We start from the raw sequence: 12,225 nt of genomic DNA, 5'->3' as shown, positions 1-12,225 counted from the left end.
AGCGAGGTGATCTGATAGAGGTGTGTAAAGCCTTGAATGGTTTGAGCATGCTCAATGCTGATGGGATACTGCCTCTTGCTCAGAATAATCACCTGAGAGGGCATAAATTCAAATTGAGGAAAGACAGATGTAGGATGGACGTGCGGAAATTTGCCTTTAGCCAGCAGGTGGTTGGTGGAACAGACTTCCATCCCTTGTCGTGAAAGTTGATGGCCTAAATAAGTTTAAGGCTTAGCTGGACAGGTATTTCGAACAAACAGAGGGGTGAAGTGGAAGTGGTTTTTTTTTTATTTATTTATTTTTTATTTTATTTTTTTTGGCTGATGCTGCATAAGCTTGCTTTCTTGCATCAAATGCCTCTACTAATGCTAATTCCACATCCAGTACACAGGCAGTATATTCTTGTTACGCCCACTAAGAGCTCTTGGGTACTCCATGTGGAAAATTAGGCCAGGCTTTGTCATATGGCCTGCTGCAAACTAGCAGCGTAACCAGATCTCATGCCACCTTGAATCCTTAGGCCTTCTCTCTACAGTTATATAGGTAGTAGTATGATGCAAGAAAGCAAGTATATGAGCTTATGCAGCATCAGCCAAAAAAAAAAAAAAAAACACACACGCACACCATTCCCTCCAAATGCCTGTCCAGTTCCTCCTTAAATTTATTCAACCTATCAACTTCCACAACGACAGATGGAAGTTTGTTCCAGCAATTAACCAACCGCTGGCTAAAGGCAAATTTCCGCAAATCTATTCTACATCTGTCCTTTCTTAATTTGAATTTATGCCCCTTTAGGTTCGTAATCTGAACAAGTGGAAGGATCCCATCAGAATTCAGCGTGCTCAACCCATTCAAGGCTTTATACACCTCAATCAGATCACCGCACAGGTGCCTAGTCTCCAGCCACTGCAATTTGCAGTACTTAAGCCTCTCTTGGTAAGAGGATCCCTTCCTTCCCCTCACCAATCTTGTTGCCTTTCTCTGTACATGCTCAATAAATCTACACCCTTCCTAAAATGAGGCCCCCAGACCTGTACGCAGTACTGAAGGCATGGCCTGACCATTGCCTTATACAGAGGGACAATCAACTCCCCCTGCTAGTAAAATTCCTGTATATCATTGATAACACCCCATGACCTACCCTGGCAGCCTGTCTACATTGCTCAGAAAACTTCATATCTGACTGCACAATTACTCCCAGGTCTTTTTCATTGTCTGCCACCTTAAGTGTAGTACCACACAGTTGGTACGTTTCTCTGGGGTTACTTCTACCCATATGCAGTACTTTGCATTTGTCAAGGTTAAACTTCAGTTGCCACTTCTTAGCCCATCTGCCCAAATTATCTAGATCCTGTTGCAGTAGCAACACTGCCATTACTGTCGTTAACAACCCTGCCAACCTTTGTATCATCTGCAAACTTCGACATTAAGCCTGATATACCTTCATCGATATCATTGATAAATATACAAAACAACAGTGGACCAACACCGAACCCTGTGGGATTCCACTAATAACATTAGTCCACGAAGAGCAGCACCCATTGATTACCACCCTCTGTCTTCTCCCACTAAACCATCCTTTTATCCATTGTAGCAACTTACCCTTAATACCATTCTGCTCCAATTTGTACAATAGTCTTTCAAGCGCAACAGTGTCAAAAGCTTTCCTGAAATCCAAATATATGACATCAAAATTAATTTTTGCATCCAGTTCCTTTGTAACCACATCATAATATCCTATCAAATTTGTCAGACAAGACTTTCCCTTAACAAACCCATGCTGTGTCTGAATTATTGCTGCAGTCTTGTCTAGATGATCCTGCAATGCATCTTTAACCAGTGACTCCATTATTTTACCCTGAACAGAAGTTAAACTAACTGGTCTGTAATTACTCGTGTCACCCTTTGATCCCCCTTTGTGAATTGGGGATAATTTGCACATCTCCGGTCTGTGGGAACCTCCCGAGTCCAAGGATGCCCTCATAATTATGGCTAAGGATTTGCTTAGTTGCTTTGCCACCTCCTTTAATATAACTGGATAGATCCCATCCATCCCAGGTGCTTTTCTTATGTTTAACTTCAACAATTTCTCCTCCACTTTGCTCTCAATTATTACAAAATCATTAAGTATCAATCTGTAACAAGGTGCACTGAGGCATCTTCTTCCAGAATAATGCCATCTCATTGGCATTGAAAACCTGTTCAGGTTTATATCCTCCTTGATGAGCTTCTGGAGTTGCACAATGTAGACCTTAACAGCCTCATGATCAGCTGAAGCAGACTTGCCCATAATCTTTCATTTTGGAGTAAATAACACCTCTTGAATTTCTGGAATCAGCCTTTGCTGTCAATGAAAGTGCTTTCTGCAGTGGTGCTAGTACATAGGAGCCCTGCTTAAATCTGTTGTAAAAAACAAGGCCTTAGCAGAAATCATACCAATATTCACAGGCAAGATTTCTTGTGCTGGTCTTTGATCTAAATGAACAGTGCATTTCTCCATTTTTAACACATTTTATCATGTACATAAGCCGCATATTTAGCAGTAATAATTCCACCAGTTTGCACTGACACTCTGGTCTCATATGATAATTTTGTTAAGGCCAAACATGCAGCCTATGGCTGCATATGTGTGAGCCCTTTTTTACATTTATCTAGAATTCACGTTCTCATTCAAAGTGATCAATTTCTTGGCCCTTTTAGGCTTTTGTCCATCATTAGATGCACTTCGTTTAGAACCCATGGGTATTCACATAAGCACAGTAACATTTTATGCACAAGTAGCCTACGCAGACACATAACCCACAAAGGTCACAAGCCATCCTACTTGGATGATGCTCACTGCGAGACTGAAGATGCACATGCTCACCATCACCCAGGCTGAATGCAATGAGCAGCAGCCAGATTTTTAGTGTGATAAATTTTGCAAATTGCAACGTGAAAACATGAATCCACAAATACAGATCCTGCAAATATGGAGACCCAACTGCAGTTTAAATCCTGCTAGTCTCAGGATTTAAACTGCAGAAGCATTAAAGGATAATGCTAGTTCCACGAGAATCTTATAAAAAAAAAGAAATGTTGCTCCATGTAGTATGGATCCTTAAAGTCAAATGTGATTGATATGAGTCAGATTGCTTTCTTAATATTTTGGGTTTGTACGAGGGGTATTCAAGTTATAAGGTCTCCAAATTTATTTCTCATTAATTACACAAGATACGGAGATGACACTTGTCTCACTTTTCAACAGTCTCCTAGAAGCTGCACAAATTTTTTGCACCTATTCTTTCAAGCTGTGAAGGCCGTGGCAAAGTTTCTTTGGCCCACTGGTAAATGGCAGAAGCAGCTACTTGTTGGCTAAGAAATCTTCTGCCACAAAGAGCATCTTTCGTTGTTAGGAAAAACCAAAAGTCACTAGGTAGGAGATCAGGTAAGTATGGAAGATGTTGGATAACCTCATTGTTTTCTTTAAAAAAATTTTGCACATTTCCAGAACAATGGGGTGAGACATTATCCTGATGGAAATGAATGTGATTCAGTTATATAGATGATTTTTTCTGAAGTGCTGGGAGGAACTTTTTTTTGGACATCTTCATATGAATATCTTGTCTTTGTTCATAATAATTTCTTGTCATACTTTACTCTTCATGGAGTAAGTATGCATGGACCCAACAGGAATGGCTGTAGCTGTTGCAATTTTATCAACTGTTGATCTTCTGTCATCCAAAATCATTTCCTCAACCCAGATGTTGACCTTGGAACAACAGGTTCGGTCTTGGTTTGCATTCTTGCATGACTCCCATTTTCATGAAACTTACAGACCCAGCTATGAACATTTTTCGCATACATAAGGTCTATGGGACACACTTCTGCCATTTTCCAATGGATTTCAATTAGATTTTTACTAGGGAGATACAAAAATTGGATAACGACACGTTCATACAGTATGAAGGACACCATTTTAAGTATAATAGTATACTGTTTAGGGCACTACAATCAGTGCCCTAAACAGTATACTGCATTGTGCTGCCATTGTCTAAAAACATTCAGAACTAATTGGCAGTTACATGAAGTTTTTTTTTTGGTAGTTGTTGGTGCATGGGCTTCTGTGGCCATAATGCACCTACCAAGGTTTTTGCAGTACTTTGATCCATGCCTGAGGCGGGATTCGAACCCGTGACCTTTGGGTTGCCAGGCAGGCACTTTTCCCACCTGGCTAGCCCAGTCGGCACATGAAAAGTAAATTTGGAGACTTTCAATGCACCTTGTAAAATGTGTTGTTGGATTTTACTGTTATAATAATATAATATTGTTTTAATTAATTAGCATTAATTGAGGCATACAATGGAAGAAAGCAAACTTATGCAGCATCAGCCAAAAAAACCTTCCCATTTCACCCATCCATTCACTCCAAATGCCTGTCCAGCTTAGCCTTAAATTTATTTAAGCTATCAAATTCCACAACAAGAAATGGAACTCTGTTCCAGCAATCAACTACCTGCTGGCTAAAGGCAAATTTCTGCACATCTATTCTACAACTGTCTTTCCTCAATTTGATTCTATGTCCCCTTGAGTTCTTAATCTGAACAAGAGGAAGAAACTCATCAGCATTGAGCTTGCTCAACCTGTTTAAGGCCTTTTACACCTCAATCAGATCACCTTGCATGTGCCTAGTCTCCAGGCACTGAAATTTGCAGAACTTAAGCCTTTCTGGGCAAGATTTGGTGGTGACGGGCTCGAACCCCGGTCTAATCAAGAAGCGTGTGCTACGCACTGCTGCTCCTTCCCACCTGGCTACGGAGGCGCCTTCAAACCATCTGTCAAGTGGACTGATCTGATTCATCCCTTTCCTTCTAGAGGTTACATAAGTAAAGAATTCTTTGCTGTTTTTCTTTCCATCCTTTGCCAAACATTTCTTATAATCTGCCTTCGCTGCCTAACCTCCTTTGTGACTTGATTACACACTAGCTTATATCTGCCATAGGCTTCTGTGTTGCCTGATAATTTATATGCATCCCGTGCATTTTCTTCTCTGCCACACGTCTCATTAGTTCATTTGACAACCATTTAGGCCTAAACCTTGAACAATATTCCTTAATATGTATGAAAAGCCTAGCACCTTCCAAGATTAGGTCCCTGAAGGCTTCCCATTTAGAATTCACTATTGGTAATATCATCAGTTGATCCCACTGTATAGAATTTAAAAACAGTCTGAGACCACTGTAGTCAACTTTACAAAAGCAATAGCCCTTCCCTTTAGCCTTGATGGTAGTTACATCTTTAATTCCCACATCAGTACATTGTGATCACTGTCACACAGTGGTTCCTTTATCTGCAAATTCTTTATACATGAATAATCACTGCTGATAACCAAATGAAGATCTGGTTATCAGCAGATCTTGATAACTGCTGATAAATCACTGCTAATAACCAGATTCTTTCTAGTTGCCTCTCAAACATGCTGCTGCAGAAAACAATCATCTAATAAACCCACAAAAGTCTTGCTAGTGTGCGAGTGACCAACCCACAAGTTCCAGTCAATATCTGGAAAGTTAAAAACCCCATTATAGGACATTCTGATTTACTTGCCCACTATTTCTCTGCACAACTGTTCATTATACTCAGAGTCATTAGGCCTATAACACAGTTTTTTTCTTTCATTTTCCCTTTCCCAGTGCTTATGTCACTCCACACTGACTAAAAACATTGCATTGTCCACCAATGTCAATTGGATGCACTTCCTTAGATTTTTTGTTTCTTAACTAACTGTGTAACCCCTTCTCCCTTCCTGTCCTGTCTATCCTTCCAGTGTTACACCACTGTCTCTGATATCCAAACAATATCCACCTTTGATGTCTTGACCAGCACTTCCAACTCAAATTTATTAACTACACTGGCGTGCAAAACTTAAAGACGTCAGGTTTTCACCTGTAGGAAAACCTGACTGGTAGGTTTTCATAGGAGTGGCCTGGATATGGGAAAAGCATACCAAAAGAACCTCATGAGGTACATAAATGATTAAGGAAACAACACCGACAACAATAGAAACAAAACGGTACAGAGGACTTTATTCAAAAATGGCAACATAGCACTGGCTGCCATGATACAGATGCATCACTGCCAAAGATGGAACAAAGGGAAGAGGTGATCCTCAGTAGGAGATATGGCCACCCCTAATGTCGATGCAAGCTTTGCACTGCCTGTCCATACTTAGAACAATGTTGTTGATAAGTTCTTGCAGTATTGTTGTCCATTTCTCTGTCAGTGCCATCTTCAGCTGGTGATGGATTTTCTGGTGGGTGTGGATGTGCCACTAGGCATCTCCCCAGAGCGTCCCATATGTGTTCAATGGATTTAGATCGGCGGAACGGGCAGGCCAATCCATACGAACAATGTCCTCACTTTCCAAAAGCATATCAACAGCTGCAGTGCAATGGGGTGTGGCATTATCATCCATAAACACGAACTTGGGGCCAGTGGCACCTCAGAACAGATGCACATGAGAAAGGATTACCTCTGTACAGTAGCGTGCACCAGTTACGCCTTCCAGTATCTGGAGTTGTGTACGTCCATCCAAGATGACACTTCCCCCAGACGAGAACACCTCGACTGCCATATTGATCCCTTTCAGCGATGTTTGTGGGGTGATACTGTGTGCCAGCCTCTCGCCAGATTAGCTGACGTCCAGCATCGCTTCTGAGACTGAATCTACTGTCATCAGTAAACAGTACCTTACCCCATTGCACTGCTGTCCAGCCCTTGTGTTCGATGCACCACTGTAAATGGTGTCTCCAATGGGCAGTGTTCAAGGGAAACAGCGTACTGGCCATTGGGCAAACAGTCCACCTTTGTGGAGTTGCCTGGCACAGTAAACCAATATCCTGCGTAGCTGGTTTGCAATGGATCCCGCTGTCTGGTGTCGGTTCCTCTTCACCTGTAGTAGTATTAGCAGTCATCATTGGGCATTGTTTTTCGTGGACGACCACCACTAGTCCTTCAAACAGCTGTACCTGTCATTCTGAAGGCCGACTACGCACGTGAGACGATGCTATGGGTGATACGGAAACTCTGCAGCCACACTCCTCGCACTTCGACCTTCCTTGAGCTTCCCAATTATTCGACCCCAGGTAAAGTCATCCAGATGTTGTCTATTGGCCATTTCTTTGTCTGTAGTACTGTATGAAACCAATCGAACGTCTGTAACAATCACCATTCAGTAATTTGCACATAACTGCTGAACTGCTACTTTTAATCTATTTATATGAGTCCTCTAATTACGATTCAAATTTTTGCCTGTGCACCAGCTTTCTACTTGAACAGCCACAGTTATGCAAATTGCCACAGGATGTTTCATTTGATTTTGTGGGTGTAATCTTTAGAAATAGTGTTGATCCTTAAGTTTTGCACACCAGTGTATATTTCTATCATTGGTGTACATGCAAGTATACATGTATCTGTTCCTACGCTTATTTATCCTAACACAGCTCACGTATTTCCTTGTTCTACGATGACTCCCAGCAGTCTGGCAATCTCCATTGCCATGCTTTCCAGGCTGCTGCTCATTCTAATAGAAGCAGTGCAAGATTCACTTTTGAATATGGTGCCTCTGTAGCCATGTGGGAAGGAGCAGCAGTGCGTAGCACACGCTTCTTGATTAGACCGGGGTTCGAGCCAGTCACCACCAAATACTGAGGATGCGGAAAGGTCAGGGAATAACCACCGCATATCCCAGAGCAATATGGCCTTAGTTGCTAATGCTCCTAAAAAACCAAATAATAACAACAACAACTTTTGCCTATACCTGCGGCCACTGTTAACCTTTTGGTCTGACTGCCTTGATAGCATCAGCAAATATTCTTGCACCCTTTCTATTTAAGTGTACCCTATCCCTGTAGAAGCAGTCTCTCCTGTCAACAAGCACAGACCATGTTGAAAAAAAAAAAAATTCTACCTCATGAGCTTTGCACAATCTCTCCAGGGCCAAATTGATTGACAAGTCTCTCCATATACTCTCTACTATCGTGTCTCGTCAGAATTGCATACACTTTCAAATTCAACCCTACCTCGTGACTTTTTTTCAACATTGACCTGTACTTGTTTAGTAAATCTGCAGATCTCTTACTCTTAATGTCATTAGTGCAACAATGTCACCTTTTGTGCTCTTAAAAGATACACATGATGTATCTACACAACATCATGTGTATCTTTTAAGATACACATGATGTATCTTATGCTCTACAACATCGCCAACTTTTTCACCTTGCAGACATACCCTGGCACTGCAGGATCATCTAGACAAGACTGCAGTTATAGTTCAGACACAGCATGGGTTTATTAATGGAGGAAATCTTGTCTGACCAGTTTGATTGGATACTATCATGTGGTTACAAAGGAACTGATTGCAAAAAAAAAAAGGTGATATACTTGGATTTCAGGAGAGCTTTTGATACTGTTGCACATTGAAGACTACTGTACAAATTGATACTTATCGTAATGCATCTACAATGCAATAAAAAAAAAAACCTGAATTCAAAATGCATGTTTTGCACTTCATTCTGGTACCAATTCCTCAGGGTCTCTTCCTTTTTTGCTTTCAGTCTTCACATTGTCTGGAATCAGAATTTGGAACAAAGTTTTTTGCCATGTTTTCAAAATCATCAAATTGGTCTTCATCTTAAACATTAACCAAATAATCCAGAAGAGCACTTTAAGAACCTGGAATTCAGTTGTGCATAATTTTGCAGTTAACCACAACTCAACTCCAGATTCTTTGAGTACTTATTTACTCTGTGCATGTTTTTCAGAAGCTCTTCCTAAATTACTGTCATTGCCCTTTCTATGTTGTTCAGTTTTTTTTTAATCAAGGCTTTTACTTCATGAACTGCTATTAATTTTTGTTTGTTACATTCTGACTTATATACCAGTGTTGCACAGATTTCATTGCAATTCATCCTGATTTGCATATCCAATGCAAATCAGGATGAATCTGTCCAGTTTGATTCTAATTCTGTATTAACTTGATAATTCCTTGATCTTGCATCATTGTAACATTTTGTGTCTTATAGACTTTTGACTGAGACTATTTTCCATGATACTCAGTTGAGACCATCTTTGTGGTGAGGCTGCAAAGAATCTTAAGCGATCGTAAAATGACAAAAAAATATTTAATGGCAGCCAAGCAGCTTTCTGCATACTCCCTACTAAATTAAGGCTGTGTTCAATACATGGAACCCATACTGTCAGTTTGTTGATTTCTTTAAATCAGGCTTGGGCTCCAGAATTCCCGCCCGTATTAGTAGCATTGTCGTATGACAGATCTGCAATTTGCTTTTATTCCACGTTTGTCAAGAAATGATGCTACTGTGTCAAAAAGATATTTTGCATTGTGCTTTTCGATGAGAACAAACAGTAAGAAATGCCCCTGTACTTCTTTTGGTACATAATGAATGATGACTGACAACTGATCTGTGTGACTTACATAAAGGGTTGAATCTCTGCTGATCCCATAATATTTGGCTCTTTTAATTTCAGACGTGATCTGTGCCAGCACTTTTGAGCCGAATAAATTGATAAATCTTCATATGTGATTGAAGAAAGGTAAGAAACATTTCCGCTTCCTGGAATTCCTTATATGTTCTTTTAGAAAAAGAACAAAATCGGACAGAAGTATCCGGGGAAGTTGTCATTGTTAAGATTATTGTATATTTCGTTTTCACCACGAGGAGTCATACCTCTTTCTCTGCCAGCAATTTAAGTATCACAACTACTCTTCTTAACACTTCCGTCCAGTATTTACTTTCTTTTTCTTCTCAATTTGCAATTCAGGCAGACTTTTGGAATTGTAGCATAGTAGATATGGAAGGTGAAATGTTCTTTTGATTTTTCAAACAAAATGATTTTTGCATGTACATTTTTCCAGTTGCCAAATCCAGTTTGAAATTGATGAGATAACTAACCCCCCCCCCCCACAAATAACATACACACATAGCAATGCACTTTTCCTGCAGATTCTGAGAATAATTAGTCTGTCTTTTAACGACCTTGCAATTACTTGTTTTTCTATAGAAAATTATTTTTGTGAATCTCTTACTTTTTCTCCAAAATGTTTAGATTTTAATTTCAAATTGCATTCCAAATTTTTAGGTGGCACATTTTGTGCAAAGTAATGATTGAGATCTGCATTTATTTTTCATTTAGCTGGATCAGTGCTGAAACCTGCTAGTGAAACAGTAAGAGATGTTTTTTTGGGGGATTTAGATCACTCACAGGATCTGATTCATTCTGATTTGCATTTATATCCAATGCAAATCAGGATGAATCTGTCCAGTTTGATTCTAATTCTGTATTAACTTGATCTTTGCTTGCTCCTTCATCGGTAGAGCTAGGCCTAAGAATGCCATCACTGAAATCTGATTGACAAATGATACTGCTAGACTGCTGTGGAACATATATATATTTCAGCAATAACCTTTTAATTTTACTCAAATCATCTTTTTCCTTTTGATATAACCTGATTCGAATTTTCACTTATAGCCATCAAAAAAATCAAGTTCGGTCAACAAAGTAAATAATAGAATCAAATTTAAAATGGAGCCTGTACTTTTAAAATGTGGCACACTCTTGGGTGCCGGCAGCATGGTGTTACCTTTGGATGTCGAAGTAATACAATTTTCATTAATTTATTGAAACAATACAAATTCTACAAAAAAAAAAAAAAAAAAAAACAACCCTAAAATATTCATTCAAATAATTTATCAAAACAGAATTAGACCCTGTTAATTTTTGTCATTATCTTTAAAGACGCCTACATATCACGATTTATACAGTACATATGGAATCAAATTACATGACTCAAGAATGATTGATATAAAATTAAGTATAAAGTTAAATTATATAGAACAAGACTCACAGATGAACATTTAACTTATTTAAATAGTCCATTGCCGCATCGGTCACCATCAGGAAGTCTCCAGAGTTACCTTCGTAGGCTCACAAGGCACAGTCCTTTATTATTATTAGCTACAAAGAAGCCTGAGGCTTATGCTGCACCAGCCAAAAAAAAAATTCTAGTTACCCTGAGAGAGAGAGAGAGAGAGAGTTAAAAGTAGAAGGGAATCACCAAGAAAGAGAAGAATGATGATATCCAGCTCAAGACCCTGGGTGTGCCAAGCCCATACTCACCAGATGTAAGCCCCTGGGGTTAATTATGTATTGGATGGTCTGTCTTATCAGCTCTGCAGTCACATGTCAGGGAAGGAATTTTGCCTCACTTATAGAGAAGGTCTGCACATCTACCATGGCATTTTCGTGCCCTGTTTAATGCTAGCCCTATCCTGCGAGGCAGGTCAAAACCAGGTGGTGTTCCTGATTGTTCCGGTTATGATGCGCATGGTATTATTTAGCTGTACATCCACCTTTTTTATGTGGTTACTGTTAAGCCAAACTGGAGCACAGTACTCAGCAGCTGCATAGACAAGAGCTGTGACGAACGTAAGGTCGAAGCAAACTGAAAAGTAATGAAGCAAGGACAGAGCCTTTGGGTAGGCCATTGCTGAATTCTTTTTATTGCTCATTGTGTGTCCCATTATCACCTGGAAAGTTCTATTTGTGAGCATGTTATCAATAAGTGGCAGTTGTTTTGCAGGGTATTGTACAGAGTATTTTATATATTATGCTGTGTTTCCACAGTTTCACTGAGGTTTTCAGTTGTTTTTTAAACCCTGCCTCGAAGTGTGTTGTTAAAGCGAGGACTTGATCTACATGGTTTCAGTTTGGGTGGAATCCTGCTTGCTCGATAGGAATATTTTCAAGTATTTTGGAGCTGATTTGTAGAGTAGCCTTTCAAGTAGTTTATAAGTTACGCTTAGTAAAGCAATAAGACGATAACTTGGAGGGAGGTGGGCTGGCTTTCCTGGCTTCAAAGATGACAATTTTCACATGTTTGGGAGGTTTTGGAATATCACCCATTTGTAGTATGCTAGAGAGGAAGCGTGCTAACCATATTCTTGCATATTTTCTATAGTAAGTAGAAATTCTGGATGGATGCCATCAAATCCATGGCTTTGCCCACTCTTATATCCTTAAATGCAGCTGTGATCTCATCATCAGAAAACGGTCTGGAGTGCTCAGATTCTGGAGCACTTACATGTTTAAGGGTCTTGAGTTTCTGTTTCACTTGGATTGTGTGTTCTCGGTCGTTTGGAGCTGTAGAGGTGGATACAATATGTA

Source organism: Mastigoproctus giganteus, chromosome 4 (genome assembly GCF_048544385.1).
Source record: "Mastigoproctus giganteus isolate SK-2022 chromosome 4, ASM4854438v1, whole genome shotgun sequence".
NCBI lineage: Eukaryota > Metazoa > Arthropoda > Arachnida > Uropygi > Thelyphonidae > Mastigoproctus > Mastigoproctus giganteus.
Note: the sequence above shows the minus strand (reverse complement) of the source record.